Below are 19203 nucleotides of genomic sequence, written 5' to 3'. Positions count from 1 at the left end.
TTGATCCATTTTGAATTAATTTTGGTACATGGTGACAGATAGCAGTCCAGTTTCATTCTTTTGCACGTGGCTATCCAATTCTGCCAGCACCAATTATTGAAGAGGCTTTCTTTTCTCCATGTATGTTTTTTCTTCTTTGTCAAAAATTATCTGTCCATATTTATGTGGTTTTATTTCTGGGTTCTCAATTCTATTCCATTGATCCATGTGTCTGTTTTTCTGCCAATACCATGCTGTTTTGATTATTGTAGCCCTGTAATACATGCTAAAGTCAGGGAGTGTGATACCTCCAGTATTGTTCTTTTTTCTTAAGATTGCTTTGGCTATTTGGGGTCTTTTGTGGTTCCAAACAAATCTGATGATTTTTTTGTTCTACTTCTTTAAAAAATGCCATTGGGATTTTGATGGGGATTGCATTAAATCTGTATATTGCTTTGGATAATATGGCCATTTTAACTATGTTGATTCTTCCAATCCATGAGCACGGAATGTCTTTCCATTTATTTGGGTCTTCTTCAATTTATTTTAAAAATGTCTTGTGGTTTTCAGCATATAGGTCTTTCACATCCTTGATTAAGTTTATTCCTAGGTATTTTATTCTTTTTGCTGCAATTGCAAAATGAATTGTTTTTTGTATTTTTTTTCTGAGATTTCATTGTTAGTATATAGGAAGGCAATGGACTTTTGTATGTTGATTTTGTAGCCAGCAACTTTACTGTATTCGTTAATTGTTTCTAATAGCTTTTTTTCTTTAGCATTTTCTATATATAGCATCATGTCATCTGCAAAGAGTGACAATTTAACTTCTTCATTCCCAATATGGATGCCTTTTATTTCTTTCTCTTGCCTGATTGCTCTGGTGAGGACTTCCAACACTATGTTGAAAAACAGAGGTGATGGGGACAGCCCTGTCATGTTCCTGAATGTAGAGTTAAAGGGCTTCAGTTTTTCACCATTAATTATGAGATTAGCAGAGGGTTTGTCATATATGGCCTTTATTATGTTAAGGTATTTTCCTTCTATACCTATTTTATTAAGTGTTTTAATCATAAATGGATGTTGTACCTTGTCAAATGCTTTTTCTGTGTCAATTGATATAATCATATGATTTTTGTCCTTTATTTTGTTTATGTGATGTATCACATTGATGGAAGGTAGAGCTTCTATGTCTTCCGGTCTTAGTAGAATGGCCTTATATAGTAGGTGTGCTGTGGGATTCAATGTTGCAGTCTTTCAGGTCACCTGAGCCACACACTCCAGGTGTGTCACTTGTGTGGGTTGTGTGTGCCCTCCTCTTGTAGTTGAGCTTTGGTTGATAATTGAACATCAATGTGAGGAACTGACCCTTGGGCTCACTAGTTGTGATGACTGGCCTTGACTACAGTGGAAGAATTTTTGTGCAGGGGCTGACCCTACGGTGCAGGATCTGCCTCAGCAGGACTCTGGTGCCTGCCCAATTTACCACTTGGGTGTGTCACACTTGGAGGTGGCTGGGTGATGATTCAGCTCATTTTGAAGCTGGCCACTGTGGGCACCAGCCCCTGGACCACCTTGAAGGGGATCCGTTGAAGGTCAAGTTCAGCCATAGCCCATGCCCCACCCAGGGCCACCCAGTGGGAACCAGAAAGAAATCCGCAGATGGCTGCCACCCATGCGCTGCGTGGAAGTGCCTTGAGAGCCCAAGTTTCAAACCAAGGCTAGCTGCCACTGGTGCCAGCTTAAGGCTGCTCAGCCAGAGGCACAGGATATGCTCAAGACAGATGCTGCTTGTCTGGGTTTCACAAATGTTTGAGAGTCTAGGAAAGTCTGCAGCTTGATCCAAGGTAGGCAGGCAGTCTGCCCAGAAATGCCACTGAAAGCAGGCTGAGTGTGCCTGAAAGTTGGGTGGAACCGGGTCTCTAATGAATTGTGGCTAAAGGGTGTGGAGAGGCAGATATGGTGACCACGAACTATGGAGACTCAGAAATGCCTGCTGTTTGTGTTCACACACTGGGAAGGGGGAGGGCTCAACAAGGAAACTATTGCCTCCACCATCTCCTCCGTCCAGGAGAAAGCTGCTTCTCCAGCCCCTGTCCCAAGCCAGACAACTCAGTTCCCCACCATATGTCCCTGCCACCTTTCCAGCTGCTGACCCAGTGCTGGAGCTCGGAGCGAGTGATTCCATTGGTGGGTAAGTCTACACATGGTCCCTTTAAGAGGAGCGCCTGTGAATGCAACTGCATTCAGTCTCACTCAGTCACAATCTCCGCTGGTTTTCACAACCGAAAATTATGGGACTTCCCTCCCCAGCACTAGAACCCTGGGCTGGAGTGGAGCTGGGATCTCTCACCTTTCTAGGTGTTAGGGAGGGACCGCCACAGCCAAAATAGCCCTCCCAGTCTTTAATAGTCACACGCAGGTGTGGGACCAGCCCATTCCATGTCTCTGACCTTCCTACCAGTCTGTAGGTAGCTTCTTCTGCACGTCCTTAGTTGAAAGGCATCAGTTCAGTTTGATTTTGGGCGATTCTCAATAGTGGTTGTTTTGTAGATTAGTTGTAATTTTGATGTGGTTGTGAGAGAAGGTAAACACAGCATTTACCTACTGCGCCATTTGGTTGTTGACCAGTTAAGTTTTTATGTCATTTCTGATTATCTGTCTAGTTGTTCTAGCAATTGTTGATACAAGGGTGTGGAAATCTACAGCTACAATTTTGGGTTTGTCTATTTCTCCTTCCAGTTTTGTCAGTTTTTGCTTCAGATATTTTGCAGTTCTCATTTAGGATTCCTATGTTTTATTGGTAGATTGACCCTTTTAGCATTATCTAATATCTATCTGTCTTTGCAGTTTTTTTTGCTTTGAATTTTACTTTATGCATTATTAATGTAGTGACTTTTACTTTCTTTTGATTAATGTTTGTGCAGTATAACCTTTTCTACATTTTAACTTTAACCTACTTATATCATTAGAGTTGAAGCAGTTTCTTGTGAACTGCATAAATTTGTAACATGATTTTACCCACTCTGCCATTGTCTTTTAGTTGGTTTTTTAGATCATTTACATTTAATGTAATTTTTGATATGTTGAAGTTTAAGTATGCAATTTTATTTATTTGCTGTTTTGTTCTATTTCTTTGTTTTTCTTTTTTCCTGTGAGTTACTTGAACAATTTTTTAGAATTCCATTTCGTCTATAGTGTTTTTGAGTATAATTCTTTGCATAAATATTTAGTGGTTACTCTAGGTATTACATTATATATATACTTTACCACAATCTACTGATGTTGATATTTTACCAGTGTGAGTAAAATGTAGAACCTCACCTATGTTTATGTCCCTTTATCCTCTCTATTTATAAAATAATTGTCCTAACCACTTTCTCTACATATATTGAACACTGTGTTAGACAATGTTATATTTTTGTTTCAACTATCAAAAGTAATTTCAAAAACTCAGGAGAAGGAAAGTCTATTGTATTTACCTACATTTTTGTTCTATCCATTGTTATTTCTTCCATCCTGATGTTACAGGATTCTTTTCTATATCATCCTCCTATTTGTCTTCCTTTAGCTATTCTTTAGGGTAGGTCTGTTGGCAACACATTCTCTTAGTTTTATTCATCTGAGAATGATTTTATTTTCTCTTCATTTCTAAAGGATATTTTCAGTAGATAAATGGATTGTTAGTTTTCTTCTTTCAGCAATTGAAAAATTTTGTGGCACTAGGCTAAAATCAAGATCTTATAAGCATGCATTCCTTTCTGAAGGCTCTAGGGGAGAAGTCATTTCCTTACCTTTTCCAGCTTTAGAGACCATGGCTCACAGTCCTTGGCTTATAACTACCTTCTTCCATTTTCAAAGCCAGCAATAGTCCATCTCTTTTACCATTTTCCCTAGTCACATCTCCCTCTGACCAAAGCTGGAAAAGGTTCATGAATTTCAGGGATCTATCTAGTTTTATTGGGCCCACTTAGATAATCTGACACCAACATATGAGTTTTGACAAGTAAGTTCACGAACTTGTTGCAAGGATGTTGCTAACCTTTTGTGACATCAGAGGGATTATTCATTATGAATTTGTACCAACTGGACAAACAGTTAACCAAGTTTACTATTTAGAAGTGCTGTAAAGGCTGTGTGAAAAATTTAGATGACCTGAAATTTTCACCAACAATTCATGGCTCTTGCATCACGACAATGCACCAGCTCACACGGCACTGTCTGTGAGGGAGTTTTCAGCCAGTAAACAAGTAACTGTATTGGAACACCCTCCCTATTCACCTGATCTGGCCCCCAATAATTTCTTTCTTTACTCAAAGATAAAGGAAATATTGAAAGTAAGATATTTTGATGACATTCAGGACATCAAGGGTAATACGATGACAGCTCTGATGGCCGTTCCAGAAAAAGACTTCCAAAATTGCTTTGAAGGGTAGACTAGGTGCTGGCATCAGTGCATAGCTTCCCAAAGGGAGTACTTTGAAGGTGACTATAGTGATATTCAGCAGTGAGATATGTAGCACTTTTTCTAGGATAAATTTGCAAATTTAATTGTCTGACCTCGTAGTTATTGCAATATTATTGACTATATTCTCTGTGCTATAGTTTACATCTCAATAACTATTTGTAATTACCAATTTGAACTTCTTAATCCCTTTCCCCTTTTGACCTGTCTCTCCAACCCCCCGGCCATTTGGCAACTGTCAAAAATGTTCTCTGTATCTATGAGTTTGTTTCTGATTATTTGTTCATTTATTTTGTTTTTATAGATTCCACGTTTAAGTAAAATCATATGGCAGTTTTCTTTTTCTGTCTGACTTATTTTACTTAGCATAATACCATCTAGGTCCATCCATGTTGTTGTATGGAAAGATTTCATTCTTTTTTATGACTGAGTAATATTCCATTGTATACATGTATCACTTCTTTATCCATTCATCTATTGATGGACACTTAGGTTTCTTCCATATCTTAGCTATTGTAAATAATGCTGCAGTGAGCATATGGATACATATGTGTTTTTGAGTTAGTGTTTCGGGTTTCTTTGGATCAATACCCAGAAGTGAAATTGTTGCATCCTTTGTCTCTTGCTATAGCCTTTGTTTTAAAATCTATTTTGTCTCATGTAAGTATTGCTACCCTAGCTTTTTAGTTTGTTTGTTTGTCCATTTTCATAAAATATCTTTTTTCATCCCTTTACTTTCAGTCTGTGTGTGTCTTTAGATCTGAAGTGAGTTTTTTGTAGGCAGCATATGTTAGGGTCTTTCTTTCCATTCAGTCACTCTATGTCTTGACTGGAGCATTTAATCCATTTACATTGAAAGTAATTGTTGATAGATATGTAGTTATTGCTTTCTTTCTTTTTTTTTTTTAAATTTTATTTTATTAAATTTATTGGGGTGACAATTGTTAGTAAAATTACATAGATTTCAGGTGTACAATTCTGTATTACATCATCTATAAATCCCATTGTGTGTTCATCACCCAGAGTCAGTTCTCCTTCCATTACCATATATTCGATCCCCCTTACCCTCATCTCCCACCCCCCACCCCCCGCCCCCCTTACCCTCTGGCAACCACTAAACTATTGTCTGTGTCTATGAGTTTCTGTTTCTCATTAGTTTGTCTTGTTCTTTTGTTGTTTTTGGTTTATATACCACATATCAGTGAAATCACATGGTTCTCTGCTTTTTCTGTCTGACTTGTTTCGCTCAGCATTACTCTCTCAAGATCCATCCATGTTGTCACAAATGTTCCTATATCATCTTTTCTTACTGCCGAATAGTATTCCATTGTGTATATATACCACAACTTCTTTATCCATTCATCTATCGAAGGACATTTTGGTTGTTTCCATGTCTTGGCCACCGTAAACAAAGCTGCAATGAACATTGGAGCACATGTGTCTTTATCTCTAAATGTTTTCAGATTTTTTGGGTAGATACCCAGGAGAGGGATTGCTGGGTCATATGGCAATTCTATTCGTAATTTTTTGAGGAACCTCCACACTGCCTTCCATAACGGCTGCACCAGTCTGCATTCCCACCAACAGTGTACGAGGGTTCCTTTTTCTCCACAGCCTCTCCAACATTTATTATTATTTGTCTTGTTGATGATAGCCATTCTGACTGGTGTGAGGTGATATCTCATTGTGGTTTTGATTTGCATTTCTCTGATGATCAGTGATGTTGAGCATTTTTTCATATGTCTATTTGCCATTTGTATGTCCTCTTTGGAGAAATGTCTCTTCAAGTCCTCTGCCCATTTTTCAATTGGGTTGTTTGTTTTTTTGTTGTTGAGTTGCATGAGTTCCTTGTATATTCTGGATACTAGCCCCTTATAGGAGGCACTGTTTGCAAAAATCTTCTCCCATTCAGTTGGTGGCCTCTTTATTTTGTCAATGGTTTCTTTTGCTGTGCAGAAGCTTTTAAGTTTCATATAGTCCCATTCGTTTATTTTAGCTTTTACTTCCATTGCCTTTGGAGTCAAGTTCATAAAATGCTCTTTGAACCCAAGGTCCATAAGTTTAGTACCTATGTTTTCTTCTATGCAGTTTATTGTGTCAGGTCTTATGCTTAAGTCTTTGATCCATTTTGAATTAACTTTGTTACATGGTGACAAATAGCAGTCCAGTTTCATTCTTTTGCACGTGGCTGTTATTGCTTTTTTATAATTTGTATTTTTGAACTTTTTTCCCCCCTTTTCTTCTTCTATATAAGTTCCTTTAGCATTTCTTGTAATACTGGTTTGGTGGTGAAGTCCTTTAGACCTTTCTCATCTGGGATGCTCTTTATCTGTCTTTTGATTCTAAATTATAGCTTTGCTGGGAAGAGTAATCTTGGTTGTAGATGCTTGCTTTTCATCACTTTGAATATTTTGTGCCAATCCCTTCTGGCTTGTAAAGTTTCTGTTGAGAAATCAGTTGATAGTCGTATGGGAGCTCCTTTGTAGTTAACTAACTGCCTTTCTCTTGTTGCTTTTAAGATACTCTCTTTGTCTTTAATCTTTGGCATTTTAATTATAATGTGTCTTGGTGTGGATCTCTTTGGGGTCATCTTGTTTGGGACTCTCTGTGCTTCCTGGGCTTGTACATCTATTTCTTTTGCCAGGTTAACAAGTTTTCTGTCATTATTTATTCAAATAGGTTTCCAATTCTTTGTTCTCCTCTAGTCCTTCTGGTACACCTATGATATGAATGTTGTTATGTTTGATAGTCCCAGAGGTGCCTTAAAATATCTTCATTTTTTAAAATATTTTTTCGTTTTGCTATTTTGATTGGGTGTTTTCTGCTACCCTGTCTTCCAAATCACTGACTTGATCCTCTACTTCATTTATTCATACTGTTGATTCCCTCTAATGTATTCTTCATTCAGTTATTGTATTCTTCATTTCTGACTAGTTCTTTTTTATGTTTTTTTAAATCTCTGTTCTTATTTTTCCTATTTCTTTGCTGAAGTTCTCACTGAGATCATTGAGCATTTTGAGGTGGATGTCGCATTACTGTGGAAAATGGGAATGACCTGTACAGTGGTGCAACTATCAGCCTATGCCACAGAATTTTCTAGCTTTTTTTCTCCTGATTTTTTATAAAAGTTCCCTACGCTTTAGCCAATCTGGATTACCTTTCATTCCCTACATCTTTATGCTTTACCATCTAAATTTTTGATTATGCTATTGTTTATTTCTGAAATGCATTCCCTGTTTAAAATGTTTTGACAAAATGTGACCATAACCCCTTCAGAAGAAAGGGAAAAAAATTTGTTTTTCCACAGAAATTGGCCAAAATTCACTGAAAGAACTTTTTCTCTAAGTAATCATGGTCTACTCTGAGCAGTAGTCACTGACCAAGCTATTTCCTAGAATGTAAAAATGTTTGATTTTTTTTTTGTTCTGGTAAGTGATATGTATGCAATGGGACACTGTTGTTCATAGTAATTTTAAAGTAAAAAGAAGAATGTTTTATGATTCATTTGTAATTCTCAAAAGCAAATTATATCAATTCCATAGTTTGTTTTGGTATATATATTGCCTAGGTTTCACTGAAGAAATATTCTTATAGTGTTTTTAGGGAATGACTATTTGTCATTGTTGGAGCTACAGACAGTCCTTAATTTTTAACTTGCATAGTAAATATTAATAGTTTGTCCATCATTATTATTCCTCCATTACTCTAAAGAGAGTTATTTTTAAAGTTTTGAAGAATTCCTTTGTGAAGTTTGTTAAAAACATTTTCTAGATAACATGAAAATCATAGATATTTTTTGCAAATTTTCACTTTACATGTAATTTCCTTTTTTAATTTTTCCAACAATAATGGGTAGAATATTTGTTATTTGGAAGGTAATCATTATTAAGGAGACCAGAAGAGCTGCAACATCTTTGTCAATGATGGTTGAGGTAACTTTATTTTCTGTGCCTTACTGAACTCTCAGCTCTCCTGTCTTGAATTATCTCCTTTATAAAACCTAACATTTTATAGAGCACAAATTTTGTCATGCATTTTTTTTTTTTTGTGGGTTCTATCAGTCAGGATGAGTGAGGTTATGGTGTGGAAACAAACAATTTATAACCTTAGTAGATTAAAACAACTGAGTTTATTTTTTACTCATGCTACATGTTCAGTGGAGGATGGCAAAGTGCTCAGCTCAGTAGTCACTCAGGTATACAGGTTGATACTTATCACACAATTCTACAATCTCAGTGGTGAGGGAAAGAGAATGTGTCTTACAGAGTCATTGAAAAGTGACATATGTCACTTCACATTTTATTTGCCAAAGCAAGTCACAAGGCCACATGTGAGTTCAACTGGGCAGAGAGATATAATTTTCCCAGAGGAGGAGAAACCACGTAATTGTGAAGAGATAACAGTTTACCACAGCCTTGGCACAGACATGTCTTGCCCTTGAGGAATGTTTGATGGTATGGAAATAAGAAAAACTCACTGATATAAATTTGTAAAAGAATATTTTAAGGGGAAGATAAATTGCCTGAGTTGGACAATGACCTGTTACCAAAAAGGGTGAGACTTTGTGGAGAAGAGGGACTCATGTTTTGGTCTGAGGCTTGTGAGGAATGGAGTGTGATAGATGGGCTCAGGAAGTAGACCTGTGGATCTAGGTAATCATAGTTCAAGCTTAGTTCAAAGACAGTAGTCAAAGAAAATAGCAAATATATTAATCTAATGAAATCGCTATTCTTTGGAATGATGAGAATGAACATTCTCTAGATTGTGCCTGAACATAATCAATCGTTTTCTTCCTATGTGACAAGTATTCCACAGCTCATAGACACCAAAATGCTTGGTAACTAGTAAAAATGTTGTAAATTGACCTTTTAAGGAAATGTTCCCAAATATTAAAATAGCTGATTCATAACAGAATCCATTTTGTTGATCATTTAAAAAAACTTTTCATGTGATAACAATCATAGTCAATCAAATACTATAACTTTACTCTGAAAAACACTAGATAAATATAATTGTTATAACTGGATACCTACTTTGTGTCAGGAACTATCAGTTAATTATTTTGAAATCTCACACAACTGTAAGATATTAGTCCCACTTAAGATAAAAAAAAATGAGCTTAGGGAAATTAATTTTTCCTAGATTTTCTAGCTAGTCAGTGAATTTTAAGATTTAAACTCAAATCTGCCTGATGTCAAAGTCAGCTTTCTTTCCTCTATATCATATCACATCTTCTCACTAACCTACACAAAAACTATGGTGCTGTAATTCCTTTGCATATTTTCACTTTTAAACTTGATGTTGCTGATAGTGAGATTAATCAAACATTTGCCAGACGTGGTTTGTTCCTGAAAGAACGTGAAGGTTGAGTGACTTGCTCAGATGATTCACTGAGCTCTTGCTTCTTTGTTCTATACTCTGCCATCCTATGTTGAAGGTAATTTGTTTCCCCCAGTAGGTTTTAATACACTTTCTACTACTGCAGTAGTTAACAAAAGATAGTTCTAGAGGAAAATATATCAAGGTGCATCTTCTTAAAAGGCCAGTCCTAATCTATTTTTACAAGTAAACTAGTTGGCATCACACATTAACATTTATTACTATGTCCCATTTGTTTTTTCTTTTGCTATCCTAAAGCTTAACACTATTGGAGATTTTGAATAAAACAAATACTTATTTCCACCATGTAGATGAGGAAACTGAGAAACAGTAAGGTTAAATGGCATATTATAGTTCCTAGTAAATCCACTAAGCTTGGTACTTTAGTCTTCTCAATGTGCCTAGGCTATATTTCCTCTTTGTTATCTACCTCTATTTTCTTGGGAAAAAACTCTTGGTTATCCATGTGGCATTAAAAGGTTAATTTAAAAACCTCAGATCTTGAAGATAGTGAGAAAACAAGCCATAACATGGAAGTAGATGTTTGCTATGAATATATGTAACAAAGGACCCAAGTAAAATGCATACTGAGTATCTATAAATCAGTAAGTAACAGATGAATGCAATAGAATAATGGATAAAATACTTGCATAGGTACTTCACAAACCATCATATACAAAAGGCCATCCTTATTAGCTTTCAGGAAAATAGATATTAAAAGAAACAAATGTTTGGGGTGGTAATCAAGAGGACGTGACCACAGGCTGATCCTTAAGCTGACCCCAGGCAATTGGAGGCTCCTCACCCTCTCCTCTGTGCTTGGAACATACATTTCCACATTATACCTTTGAGAGAGTACGGTGCTGTTGGGACCATCTGGATTGAATATGTGAGTGAACCCAGTTAAAGCCTCTCTATAAAGTTTTAAGATTACGGCTGGTGGGTGTGGAGAGAAGATCTACTCAACTAGAGGCCACACAAGAAAAGCCTCTTACATTAGTTTTCTTGCTCATTAAAACAGCCACCTACCAATTTGGAGTGGCCTGCCTCTGTCTTTGGTCTCTCTTTCCTCTCCATGTGTGGGGGCCAGGGGTCAAACCAACGATAAATACACAAACAAGTCAACAAAGAAAAAACCCTACCCTTGACAACTAATATTAACAAGGATGTGGTATATCCAGGATAATCATACACTGATGGTGAGAATACAAAGTGGTTTGAGCATTTTGGAAATTCTGTGTTAATATTTACTAAAGTTGAATATATGACCCAAGTAATACCAGTCCTAGGCATATGCCCAAAGGATATGTGTACAGTGGTTGATCAAAAGACTAGAATGTTCATAGCAATGTTATTATGATGGTACAATGATAAAACTGCCCAAATGCCCATCAGCCATAGAATGGATGAATAAATTGTGTTAACATTGTACACTGAGAATGAATACACTGCAACTACATGCAACAATGTGGATGAGTCTCACAGACATAATATTGAGAAAAAAAAAAAGCACAAAAAACAGACAGAAAAGAGTAGACACTGTGTGGTTCCATTTCTATGAATTTAAAAAAACAGGACAAAAACCAATGTGTTGTTGTTTCTTTAATTTATTATTTTCTTAAATTAAAGTTTATTAGGGTGACCATTGTTAGTAAAGTTACATAGGTTTAAAATCAGAATGTTGGTTACCTTGAGCAATGTGGAATTAGGGGGAAAGTAATGAGGACATAATAATTATGTTCTAGTAATATTTTATTTGTTGATCTGGGTTAAAGTTAATAGCTATATTTACTTTGTAAACACTCATGAAGCTATATACTTATGATTGAGGCACTTTTAAATGTTATACTTCAATAAAAAAATGTATTTAATCTCAGTCATGCTTTTCCTTTCTATCAGAATCTTCTTGGACTATTATAACACCTTTTATCTGCTCACTTATACAAAATACACCCTTAACCGTTTCTTGCCCCTTTGATAAGGTATTATCAAGGAACATAAGCAGGTTTAGGTTGGCTAAATAAAATCTTAATCAGAAATTAATTACTACGAGTCAAATGTAAACAACCTCTACATTATATCACAACCTTGAACCACTCTTTATGAATATGGATAATTGAGAATTGTTTATCTATCTATTGTTGGAGAGATTTTTAAATTAATATTTCTATTAAGGAGGAAGAAGAATTTTGCTTGTAATAAAATGCCAAGCCCAAGAATTTCTAACCTGGCTTATTACATTATTCTTTATCCTCATTGTTCTATATTTTTTCTCTCTTTCCCTCACTCTCTCTTTTTGCAAGAAATCATTTATGTTCACTTAGTGGATATCAGACCTTTAAAAGAAATTCAGATTCTCTGATATTTATCTTGATTTGGATGTCATTTAGAGTGTTTGCAATGAAAGAGATTTTTCTATATGCCTTTCTAATATTTAGTATCTGTCACTGCCACTAGACTGGTATGCCCTTGGTTTTGTCTTTCCTTTTGATGAAATGTTTCATGAGAATAATATGAGATGCATAAATGTGCATTTTTAAAAATTAACTTCAAATATTAGGTAAGGCTGTTAGATTTAGAGACCAGGTTTATTTACCTAGATGGAAGTAATAGTCTGGTGTAATTTTAAATATGATGATTTTGTGTAGCCATTAAAAATGTGATACAGGTGGTAATTAAAGAAACCAATTTGTGATCTACATATTCATGCAAAATAAAATTCCAGAATCAATCTACTACCCAGATGGGATCTTCAAAGACTCTGATTATGCTTTAGTGCATCTAGAGCATTCAAATATGCATGAAAAGTTTTTATATTCATTTTTACTGATGATCAAAGAGATTGAGAATGAAAGGAGCAATTTTTTTGGTAGGTAACTGTAATGATATATTATTGGTAATTATAGTATATATGAGGCATAATAAAAAATATGGTGAATATTTAAATTAAAAAAATATTACAATAAAAGACACATTGCCATTAATCCTCCTCAAAATACTCCCCCTCACTTCGAACACACTTGTCCTATCCTTTTTACCACTTTCTGAAGCAGTTCTGGAAGTCCTCTTTCGTGAGTGTCTTTCGTTGCGCTGTTGTGGCTACTTTGATGTCCTGAATGGATTCAAAATGTTTACCTTTCATGGTCATTTTGACTTTGGGGAAGAGCCAGAAGTCACACGGTGCCAAATCTGGTAAATTAGGTGGATGAGGACACACCATAATGTTTTTATTTGACATAAATTGCTGTGCCAGAAGCGATGTGTGACATGGAGCATTTTCATGATCGAGGATGAAGTAAAGATACTCAGACAAGAGGACTTCCAGAACTGCTTCAGAAAGTGGCAAGACCAGTGGGGTAAATGTGTTTAAAGCAAGGGGGAGTATTTTGAGGGGGATTAATGGCAATGCGTCTTTTACTACAATTTTTTATTTATTTAAACATTCACAGTAACAACTTTTGATCACACCTTGTGTTTTACCCATACTGTGTTTTTGCATTCTTTTTCTGTATACAACCAAATCCACCCAGTTTAACTTTGTCTAGCATAATCAACGATAAAGGCAACTATCTCATGTTCACACCCAGGTGACTAACTGTTGCAGCTTCCTTATACTCCACTCCCCTCTTCTATGGGCCCCTTATTATCTGGCCTTTCTTTTCTTTATGTATCAGTTATTCAAGGGTGTGTTTGTGCCAGATGTAGCTAGAAATTTGGCTGTAAAACATTTCTTACTCATTGCCTAGCACACCCATCTCTCCCCTCTTTCTCTGGTTTCCAGGCTGGTAGTCTTCATTGTTTCTGTTAAGACTCTTCTACCAATTCAGTCTGTTCCCAACAATTCCCTCCACTTTTTTCATTTTCTTTCTCTCTCTCTCTCTCTCTCTCTCTCTCTCTCTCTCTCTCTCTCTCTTATTTGTAGAACAACTCAGATAGGTCTTAATTTCTCTGTCGTTTTCCAAACTTGGTCCTGGGGCCTCAACATTGAAACTCAAGTAGCTGTCAAGGTGTTTGGCTAAACAAAATGCCAGCTACTCCAGAGAGAGATTATGCTTATTCTTTATAGGCATAAATGATTGCAGTCAGTTCTATTTTTCTCCCTCTCTGTTATAAATTCATGAACATAAAATGTCACAGATGAATCTTTGCCATTCCCTTCTCACAATTATTGATATCACTAGTCAGACACTGCCATTGCATAAGTAGGCAGAGTATTTTCTTCCATTTACAAGTTTGCCCACATAGAGCTGTGGACATCTTGAATTGGTTTGTTCCTGACTGACAACCATTAGAAGGTGATGCCTTCCACCACCCATTAGTGCCAAGAGGCAGACTCAGAAAAATGAAATGATCATGTTTTGTGGAAAAGAAAATAATCAATGAAATGCTGAATTTAACATCACTGAATAATATTTTTATTTCATGTAAGTAAACTATAGGATTATTCAATTAGTCTTTGGGTTTAGCTTCCAAATGCCATTTAAATTTGGCACATAACTCTTCTAAGTCAATGATTCCCAATGGCTGCCTCAGATGAAATTCAGACTCTCGTGAGTATGTGGATATGTGTGTTTATGTCATATAAGTACATGTGTGTGCATGTTTATGTATGTGCATATTTGGAAAAACCCTATCTCCAACCTGCCACATCCAATCACAATTTGATACACCACACTCAGTTTCACAGGGCTGCTAAGAATAACTGCTATAAGCAAGCATTACAAAGTGGTTAGGTATGTGATCAACTTATATTAGGATCATGTTCAGTGAATCAATTAGCAATTTTGGTGTGAAATATTAATATCATTGTTGGTGCTGCTTTTACTGCTTTTACTTATTATTTGAAAGCATGTCCTTCATTGACCATTCCTATCATTTAAATCTGTCAGGAAGTCTAAATCACAAACAAAAGCAAACACACAAAGAAAGAAAAAACTATACAATCTTATACTATTTACCAGCTTCTTCAATAATTACAATTGAAGTTATTTATTTATTTTTCTTTGACTACATAAATAAATGTACAGAGCACAAAGTTCAAAAAGCATAAGAAGATACAGAGTAAGAAGAAAGTTTTCCTTCTATCCCTCTTCCCAGCCACTCAGTTCCCTTCCTCAGAGAGACAATTGTTTTAGCTTCTTTCCTTCCATAACTTTTCTTTACATACATAAGCATAAACATCTGTCGATTATCTATCTATCTATCTATCTATCTATCTATCTATCTATCTATCTATCTATCTATCTATCTATCATCTATCTATTCATTCATCTTCTATGTACCTTGCAAAACATTCCAGTGCCACACTTTATTTATTTTTAAATTAGATTATTTATTTACTTTTTCAGTTACAGTTGACATTCAATATTATTTTTTATTAGTTTCGGGTGTACTGCATAGTGGTTAGACATTTACATAACTTACGCAGTTATTCTCCAGATTTGTGTAGTAACCACCTGACACTGTACACAGCTGTTGCAAGATTATTGACTATATTCTCCATGCTGTACTTTACATACCCGAGACTATTTTGTAACTACCAATTTATATTTCTTAATCCCTTCACCTTTTTCATCCAAACCCCCAACTCCTCTCCCCTCTGGCAGCCATCTCTTTGTCTCTGTATCTATGAGTCTGTTTCTGTTTTGTTTGTTCATTTATTTTGTTCTTTAGATTCCACATATAAATGAGATCATATGTTATTTGTCTTTCTCAGTCTGACTTATTTCACTTAATATAATACTATCCATATCCATCTGTGTTGTCACAAATGGTAAGATTTCATTCTTTTTTGTGGCTGAGTAATATTCCATTGTATATCTGCACCATGTCTTCTTTCTTTATCCAATCATCTGTTGATGAACCCTTAGTTTGCTTCCATATCTTGGCTATTGTAAATGGTGCTGCGATGGACATAGGGGTGCATATATCTTTTTGAATTAGTGTTTTAGATTTCTTTGGATAAATACTCAGAAGTGGAATTGCTGGATTGTATGACAGTTCTAGTTTTAATAATTGAAGAAACTCCAAATCATTTTCCATATTGTTGGCACCAATTTGCAATCCCACCAATAGTATATGAGGGTTCCCTTTTCTCCTCATCCTTGCCAACACTTGTTGTTGATTTATTGATGATAGCCATTCTGACAGAAGTGAGGCACTAAAAATTCCATTGTATGGTATTATTATATTTGGTTTAGATGTCCATTACTGATGGACACTTGATTTGTTTTCAATCATTTGCTATTATACATATACACATGGCATTTCATATATGTGTAAGTATATTAGTAAGATAAATTTCTAGAAGTGGAATTGTTGAGTATGCTGAATTACTCTCCACAGAGGTATACCAATGGCAGTGCTGTCTGCAATGTAGACCTCATACAGAGTGTATACTGTAATTTATAATTATTGTAATTTTATCTGCACAATTCTTCAACAAAGGATGCATTATTTTAGGTGAAAAAATTGAGGCTTGGGCTGCTTGGTACTTGCCCCAAATCCCACAAGCTCCTGAGTGAGAAGCACTTTCCAACATAGTCTTCTCTTTCTCTTAAAATACAGAAGAAACTGTATTTTGAACCATCAGGTTGTAAGATTTGTCACAAGACTGAAGGAAACTCAAGGACCATCCCCAAGATATATTGCAGTTTTACTACATCAAAGAAGATTCTGTCCCTTCTTCTCTATTTCTTATGTATGCAGAGAAAGCATGTGTGAATATTTACAGATTTTTTGGTGTTGAAACACAAAAAGGAAAACTTCTATAGTTTTACTATGGAAGATCATTGCTGTCTCCTCAATTGTAAAATGAAAGGTTGGACTAAATTATCTCTCAGAGTTCTATTTTAAGTATAAATAGGTCAATTAACATGATGGAATGTGATTTTTCCAAAAATTAAGCCCGGGATGAAAAATGTTAAAGTTTTATTTTTTTAAATCCCCCCTCACCTTTTTTTTTTGGCTTAACACTTGAAGGGATAAAGTCTACACATCTTCCAGATTTGGTAAGATATAATATTTCTTTCTTGGCCATGCAATATAATTCTCTTCCATTAGGATCATATCATTTCCTTATACTATGCATATGAAGTGGGTGCATACCCAAGAGAGTAATTTTGAGACAAGAGGGTATTTGGCTGTCTGGGCATCACAGCATATGTGATGTGATGTTGCTCTAAATGATATACATGTATAGAGGTGGCATTTAATTGTCATGGCATATGTGCTTTAAAAAAGCATACTGATAATTGTGTGATTGGTTCTCTTGTATGTTCTCAGAAAGGGTTACAGACTGAGTTTGGAAAGCACAGCTGTGCTTCCAGATTTTGCAAATACTGCTTCCACTTTATCCTCTCCCCATTTTTCCCTTCAAATTAGGGTTTAAAAAATGAGTGCTGGTTTTTAGAAGAGAAGTAAAAGTAAAAGTTAGAAATGATTCTCTTTTGCTTGTTCTTCTTAATTTTGGAGCTCTGTTTATAAGAAGCATTTGCAGAAAATGGCTTGAAAGCTAATCATTTCACTTGCCTGCCCTTCTGATAATGCAAAGTGAAGTTACTGTGGATTTTACAGACTCAAGTTAATATGGTAATTTTTTGACACTAGACATGTTTTCCTATCTATCATCTATCTATCTATCTATCTATCTATCTATCTATCTATCTATCTATCATTAATTAGTCTATTTCTGCAAGTAAAGAATTGTTTTCTATATCAGAAAAAAATCATGAGTTAAAAAAATATCTTGGCCATTTGTTTAGAATTCTGAAACACTTTACACACTTACTATGTAAGTAAGTTTATTTTCTTTTCTGATTTAATTTCCTTAGTCTTTGGATTCTGAATAAATTCAGGTCATTGGAGAAATTATGGGTGGAGACAATAAAAGTTTAGAAGAAGTCAAATAAATAAAAGCTCAACACACCCAGAAACCCAAATTAGAGAAGGAATAAAAAATAATAGTTAGAAAATATTTTCATTTGGAGGTGGACTCTTTCACCCTCTTTTGCACCATCTTCTTATCTTCTTTCTGTTGCCTTTAAGCTAAGCAATATAGTATTTTTCTCTACACCTCTCCTAAGTGGAAATCTGCCTTTAGAAAACAAACAAACAAACAAAAATTCAGAAAAAAACAAAACTAGAAAATTTACTTCCCCAATCTCCTCTATAGATATTTTGTTTGTGGGAATTTTCTTTTTTTAAAAATTTTATTAGTTTCAGGTGCACAAGATAAAGCAATACTTAGACGTTTATCATTTATATCCCTTACACTGTGTGAACCCCCCTCCCCCCATCCACTATCCCTCTGACATTGCACAGAGCCATTACATTTCCACTATCTCTATTCCTAATGTTGTACTCCGCTTCCTGTAACCATATACATACATATGTATATATTATAGTTGGCATTCATATTGTTCAGCTTCAGGTGTACAGTGCAGAGATCAGGCATCTACATCACCCCTGAGGTGGTCTCCCAAATGGGACACGTGTCCATCAGATACCCTACAAAATCTTTACATTGTTGATTACATTCCCCAAATTAATTTTCAAAACCCCGTGGCCATCTTGTGGTTACCGACTAGTTTCTAAACCCCTCACCTTCCCCCTTATCCCCACCCCCCGCCCATCTAGCAACCCTCAGTTTTTCCTCTATGTCTCCAAAACTGTTTCTGATTAGTTCATTCACTTATTCTTTTTTTTAGATTCCGCATATAAGTGAGATCATATGGTATTTGTCTTTCTCTGTCTGACTTATTTCACTTAACATAATGTTCTCTAGGTCCATCCATGTTGTTGCAAATGGTTAGATTTCTTTCTTCTTTGTGGCTGCGTAATATTCCATTGTATAAATGTACCACAGTTTCCTAATCCAGTCATCTACCAATGGGCATTTCAGTTGTTTCCATGTCTTGGCTATTGTGTATCGTGCTGCAATAAACATAGGAGTGCATAAAGATTTTTGAATAGGAGTTTTGGATTTCTCCAGATAGATACCTAGGAGTGGGATTGCTGGATCATAAGGTAGTTCCATTTTCAGATTTTTGAGATACCTCCATACTGTTTTCCATAGTGGCTGCACCAATCTGCATTCCCACCAACAGTGTACAAGCGTTCCCTTTTCTCCACATCCACGCCAGCACTTGTTGTTTGTTGATTTATTGATGATAGCCATTTTGACTGGGGTGAGGTGGCATCTCATTGTGGTTTTTATTTGCATTTCTCTGATGGTTAGTGAGGTTGAGCATTTCTTCATATGTCTGTTTGCCATCTGTATGTCCTTTTTAGAAAAATGTCTCTTCATGTCCTCTGCCCATTTTTTAATTGGGTTGTTTGTGTTTTTGGAGTTGAGTTGAGTGAGTTTTTTATAAATTTGTGAT

Source organism: Rhinolophus sinicus, chromosome 17 (genome assembly GCF_057876585.1).
Source record: "Rhinolophus sinicus isolate RSI-liver-muscle chromosome 17, RSI-T2T, whole genome shotgun sequence".
Taxonomy (NCBI): domain Eukaryota; kingdom Metazoa; phylum Chordata; class Mammalia; order Chiroptera; family Rhinolophidae; genus Rhinolophus; species Rhinolophus sinicus.
The sequence above is the reverse complement of the archived record's forward strand: the minus strand, read 5'-3'. Positions refer to the sequence as shown.